Source organism: Poecilia formosa, unplaced genomic scaffold, assembly GCF_000485575.1.
Source record: "Poecilia formosa unplaced genomic scaffold, Poecilia_formosa-5.1.2 Scaffold1309, whole genome shotgun sequence".
NCBI classification, from domain to species: Eukaryota; Metazoa; Chordata; class Actinopteri; order Cyprinodontiformes; family Poeciliidae; genus Poecilia; species Poecilia formosa.
In genome coordinates, this window is record NW_006801248.1 from 11470 (window position 1) to 18001 (window position 6532).

Consider the following 6532-nt stretch of genomic DNA (forward strand, 5'->3'; position numbering starts at 1 on the left):
TGGGCCAACACACTCATCTGCTGCAGTTTATCCCTCATATGGAGAACAAATGAAATAATGTTAACAGGATCCTCTTTACTTTGATCTCCCTCCCATGCATTTTTCAGCAGGGTCAGAGGGCCCCTCACATCATGGCCATAAAGGAGCTCAAATGGGGAGAAACCAGTGGAAGCCTGAGGAACCTCTCTATAGGCAAAAAGGAGGTATGGCAACCACTGGTCCCAATCAGAGCCTGTATCATTAACAAACTTACGAAGCATTTGTTTGAGGGTTTGATTAAAACGCTCCGTCAGGCCATTCGTCTGTGGGTGGTATGGTGTCGTTCTCATGCTCCTGATGCCCAACAGCTTATAGACCTGTCTCAACAGTGTGGACATAAAGTTAGTGCCCTGATCGGTTAAAATCTCCTGTGGAAATCCAACCCTTGAGAAAAGTTGAATCAGTGAGGAAGCCACATGTTTTGCTTTAACAGTCTTTAGTGGAAAAACTTCAGGATATCTTGTCGCATAGTCTGTGATGACTAGCATGAAGCGATTTCCAGATTTACTTTTTTTCCCATGAATGATCATTTTAAAGGCCCGTCTGAACCACCTGTAGAAAAAAGCATAAACTAATGGATTCAACATGGAATTGGACCATCCTAACCATTTAAATGCTTCAATAACTACAACTGGTATTGTGAATTTTCTTATTCGGTACAAACTGATAGACAGAAAGAAAGGAGTCCAACACATGTGGAAGACTCCCATCACTATAGCCAGAGTTATGTTGGCCTTATTCTCCATCTTACTGAGAGCTGCTTCAGACTTCATAATGTTCTGGATTCGCCTCGCCTGCTTCTTTGCCACCACCAAAATCTTTAGATAAATAGTTAAAATTATGACAGCTGGAATGTAAAATGCAAACACAGAACCAGTTGTCGATTCCTCCGTAGCTAGAAATATCTTGCACTTTGAACGAGGACTCTCTTTACCTATTCCACGTACTATGACGGCAATCAAAAGCAAAATAGGTAGAACCCAGCTCACCAGGATCATGGTCACAGAAACACGAACATTCATTTTATTTCTGTACATTAGTGGATGACGCACTGCATAATATCTGTCAACAGAGATAAAGCACAAGTTTAAAATAGACGATGCACACAGTAATAAGTCAAACAGGCCTCGCACTTTGCAGAGAAAATCACTTGAATAGTAACATGAACTCAGAGACAATATTGTGCTGAAAGGTAAAACTAAAGCCCCAACCAGCAGGTCAGTCACAGCCAGAGAGAGGATGAGGTAGTTTGTTGGAGTGTGGAGCTGCTTGAAGTAAATGACAGAGATGATTACAAGAAGATTTCCACATGTTATCAGAAGTGACAAAGAAACAGCAACAACATTTAAAGCATAAGAGGTCACAGTCTGTCTGTGAGGCTCTGCTGATTCATTACAGAAATGCTGGTCTTCAACCATATCAGCTCTGTAAAAATTTCTGCATTGTTGATGAAAATGTGAAATTTCAATACAGTGTGTCCTTCATTCTCCACTAAGCAGTGACTTGGGAGTGATGTCCTTTATGGCTGAACAGCTCTCCTCCATCACATTTATTATTCCATATATGTCTGTTCATTGGCTGCACAAGAGTAAGACTGGGGCTTCCTTGGTATCCAAGGTGATGTCCTCCCTGGTGTCCCTTTGAGGAGTGATACACATACTGTTGTTGTACTCTTGCATTGTAGTGTATTTGTAATAGAATGTGATTACTTGCAAGTCAATAGATGTAGATTGTCACAATTAAGGCTGAGTACTCTTTGTATTTAGCAGTTTCTTACTGTGATTTTCCAGATGGAAAACCAACAAGAACACCCCTCGAGTTGGAATTCCATCTGAGAGAATCTGTATGTACCTGAGCCTTTTTACCACAATGTTTAATCCAGGATCAAATGAACGGCTCATTACCAGGCCTGTTCAGAGCTGAATGACTGCTGCTGAGGGAATTCAGCCATTTGATCCCAGTCTGTTGGAGCAGGGATGCATCTGAAAATTGCAGGATGGTAGCTCTTGAGGACTGGACTTGAGGACCCCTGGATTAATCTGTCTTCTGTTGTGCCTCAGGGCTCTATGTTGGACCCAATTTTGTGTAGTATTTATGTGGACACACTTGGTAGAAACATACTGATTCTAAATTGTATCTCTTTGCTGATGATACAGTCTTTTACTGTTCTAAAAGCAGTCTGTAAATAGTAGTATTTACAAACTTCTTTTAATGTTGTGGAACGTCATCAGCTTATGGATTTGAAACTTAGTTGATTTTCTTTTCTAATGGCAAGAAAATACCTAAGACTTATCCAAGGGAAACTCAATGTAGAGCCTTGTTCTACAAGTACCATGATGTTGATTGATGATGGCTCTCCTTTTATTTCATATAGAGAATTTGATCAAAAAAGTTGTGCTTCTTTTATTGCTCCAGCAGAATTTCCACATAGTATGGAGAACAGTTTGAAAGGCCTGGGTGATGTCATCTGTATTTGCCCTCGTTTGAAATGCATGGGTGACATAACTGTGATGTGCAGCAGATACCAAACACAGTGCCAAACGTACTCCTCATAAAGGTGATGTTTTTAAAGAGGCAGGTCCAGCGCCGAGGTCAGATGGTGTCTGAACAAAAATACACAGTGGATCCAGATGAAATGGCTCCTGTCCACCAATGTGTGTGAGCTGAGCCGAGTCCTGAGTAAAAGCCTGTGTGGCAAGATCGAGCTGCATGTTTTCATATATACGTTATGGACGACTTTATTGGATATATTTAGTGTTTTAAGAATGTTTATTATGCATTCTTCTGTAGCCGTTCTTTATAAAAGTATTTGGACATGAGAAGATATTCAGCATGGTAACTGGGTTTCAAAATTGCTTTTGCAAATAAAAATACTCAGAATTTACAATAAACCAAAAAATAAGAATGGATTCGAGACCAGGCCTTCCTAGATCAAGCCAAATGTTTAGAAAAAGCTGACTGTTCCTATAAACACATATCCTGGATATATTGATAAATTAGGCATCTTAATAATAGTATTATTATTAATCACATCACCTCACAGGGGGAATTCCCAAAACCATCAGAGCCAATAGAATCTGTGGGATTTAGGACACAGGGAGAACAGATTACAGGAGACAAAGGGAAACATTTTGACACAAAATGCTGCGATTGGTGACCAGTAAGAAATGCTTCCTCCCATCACAAGACTCCACTTTGGATATATCCAAAAAAAAATAAAAATTCTCCCAGGGAATTTCATATTTTCAGGTAATTTCCTGGCACACATGCATACTCATAAGCAGGACACAGCAAGAAAAGGAAAAGGAGTTTATTTATAACAGTAAAATAATATGCACAATGGAGGCTCGGGTTTCTGAGGTCAACAGCTTTGTTTTTGAAGAGAGACGCCACAGATTCTTAGATAGGTGAATTTACCTTCACCTATCTTCAGGTGAAGGTAAATTATCTCACAGCTCTGAAATCCTCATCAGGCAATCAGATGATTGCAGGCAGGTGTGTAGGCAGCTGCAGGATAGCCACACCCTCCATCGAAGATCCTTTGTTCAAGGAAAGATCTCACACACGCACACGTGCACACACACGTGCATGCACACACCAGGATCCTAACAGGGAAATTGAACTGGATTGCAGTGAACAACTTAGTAAAACAATCTGGCTTTAAACTTATGGAAAAATACACCACATCTTACATGTAAACTGGAAATCTTCTAAGAAAAATATAGATGGCTACTGTATACACTATCATTGCTGTCTTGCACAGAACACTGTGCATAATGAAAGCCACAGACTAACTCAGGTATTTCTACATTTTCTAGTTTATTTTGTGGCTGGGTTATGTAGGCACCAATGTCTTAGTGAGGTGCTCCAATCATTATTATTATTATTATTATTATTATTATTATTAAAGCTTATAAATATCTGGGTTTATAAAATAAAGATTCATTTTAAGCATATGGATAAAGATTTCAAAAGATTTCATGGAGTGAACTTAAAATGCAATGCATGTAAGTGATTTATATGTTAATTATTTTACTCTACATAATACACTTCTATACACATAACATCAAATACATACATGCATTGTGACCTAAATGTTTAGACAGAAATAACAGAAACAAAATATTAATAAAAACCCATTAACATAATTACACATATATCACAATAATTTTGTATTAGAAAAATCTCCTTGAAATATTTGACCAGAAATGATCATAGTAAAAGCTCGTCTGAACCACCTGTAGAAAAAAGCATAAACCAGAGGATTTAACATAGAATTGGACCATCCTAACCACTTAAATCCTTCAATGGTTGCAACTGGTATTGTGACTATTCCCATACTGTAAAAACCTATGGATAAAAAGAAAGGAGTCCAACATACCAGGAAGACTCCCAGCACTATAGCCAGAGTTATGTTGGCCTTATTCTCCATCTTACTGAGAGCTGCTTCAGACTTCATAGTGTTCTGGATTTGTCTTGCCTGCTTCTTTGCCACCATGAAAATCTTAAGATAGATTGATAAAATTATAATAGCTGGAATGTAAAATTCAAAAATGGTTTCCGGACTGAATTGTTTTGTAGCTGTAAATAAATTACACCTCCTGCTGAGATTTTCTTGATTTATCCCACGTGCTGTGATGCTTATAGCAAGCAGAGCTGAAAGAGACCAGCTCACCAGGATCAGAGCCACAGTAACACGAACATTCATTTTACTTCAATATGTTAAAGGATGACACACTGCATAATATCTGTCAATGGATATACAGCACAAATTTAAAATAGACGACACACACAGTAATATATCAAACAGGCCTCGCATTTTACAGAGTAAATAACTTGAATTCCAGCATGAACTCAGAGACAATATTGTGCTGAAAGGTAAAACTAAAGTCCCAACCAGCAGGTCAGTCACAGCCAGAGAGAGGATGAGGTAGTTTGTTGGAGTGTGGAGCTGCTTGAAGTAAATGACAGAGATGATTACAAGAAGATTTCCACATGTTATCAGAAGTGACAAAGAAACGACAAAAACATTAAATGCATGAGAGGTCACAGTCTGTCCATCCAGCTCTGCTGATTCATTACAGACACGATGATCTTCAACCATGTTTTCAGTTCTGTTATAAAACAAATTAATATAGTAAAAAGTGATCAACAAAAACAAATTCACTTGCTTTCATCGGCAGACATAACAGACAATTCAGTGCTCTCTGTGATTCAGTGTAAGTCAGATTGGAGAGTTGTGTCCTTGGTGTCTTCATGACTGAAGTGCATCCATGTGTTAGATTTATTGTTCCATGTTTATGTGTTCATTGGGTTCATATTGTGGATGTTGCCAGGAGTTCTTTTGTATCCAAGGTGACATGTTCCCTGGTGTCACAATGAGGAACAATTCACATGTCAGTGCTAATGCTGTTCTGATATGCTTTGTATTTTAACTACACTTATATGAATAATCTATTACCATAAAGCAAAGATAAGCAAGTTGTCGAACTGAATTTCTATTTTATACATTTTAAATGATGTGACACACAATAAACCAGATTTATTATTTCTTTATTTCTGGATTTGACAGCATTTGCTACTTTGGAAGAAAGAGTAAGTCTCACTGAAAAGTGAAAAGGAAACGACAGTGGTGGCATTTACTAACACAGTTCTACAGTCAAAGACTGGAGTCATTTTTTCCATTTAATGGTGAGAAAATGACTGTCAGTCATTAAACGATGAATAATGAGTGTTAATTATTTTTATTAAGAAAAACACAAATTGGCAATATATTTTGCCAGTTTTAATGGGGATCAGCGGTCAACAGCACTTTGCACCCACATATTTTCTATCAGATTGAGGTCTGGACTTTGACTGGGCCATTACAGAGCATCTACCATGTTATCTTCAAACCATTTCTGTGTAGACTTTGCTGTATGCATTTGGGTTTCAGGATACTGCAACCTAGGCTTGTTGCAATAAACAATAAATCAATTAATCACATGATAAATTAAAAGAAGCTCAATAATTTTCATTTGCATGATTTATTGTTTTATCTATTCTCTCTCTATTTCTACCAAAGACTGGATGATAAAAGTCTTCAGTTTGGTTCTTTGGTCTCAACGAGTCCGTTTTTGTGAAGGACAGCTTTTTTATTTTTAACAGATACTCTATAATTAACTGTATTTATTTATGTTTTGTTCATTTATGTTGGATATTTAAAATGTCTTCCGGTTCCAGTGTTAAATGTTCATTATAATTTCAAGTTAAGTGATCTTTAAGAATGTATTCTTGTATTATAATGTCATCAGCATTATGTTACTAGAAATTGGTCTCAAAACAACATTATCGTTTATCACGATAACACCAAACATAGTGTTTTGTCTTATAGTCTTAAAGTTTCATTTTAGACTACCGTATTTTCCGCACTATAAGGCGCACCTAAAAACCTTCAATTTCCTCAACAGCCGACAGTGCACTTTATAATCCGGTGCGCCTTATAATCCGGTGC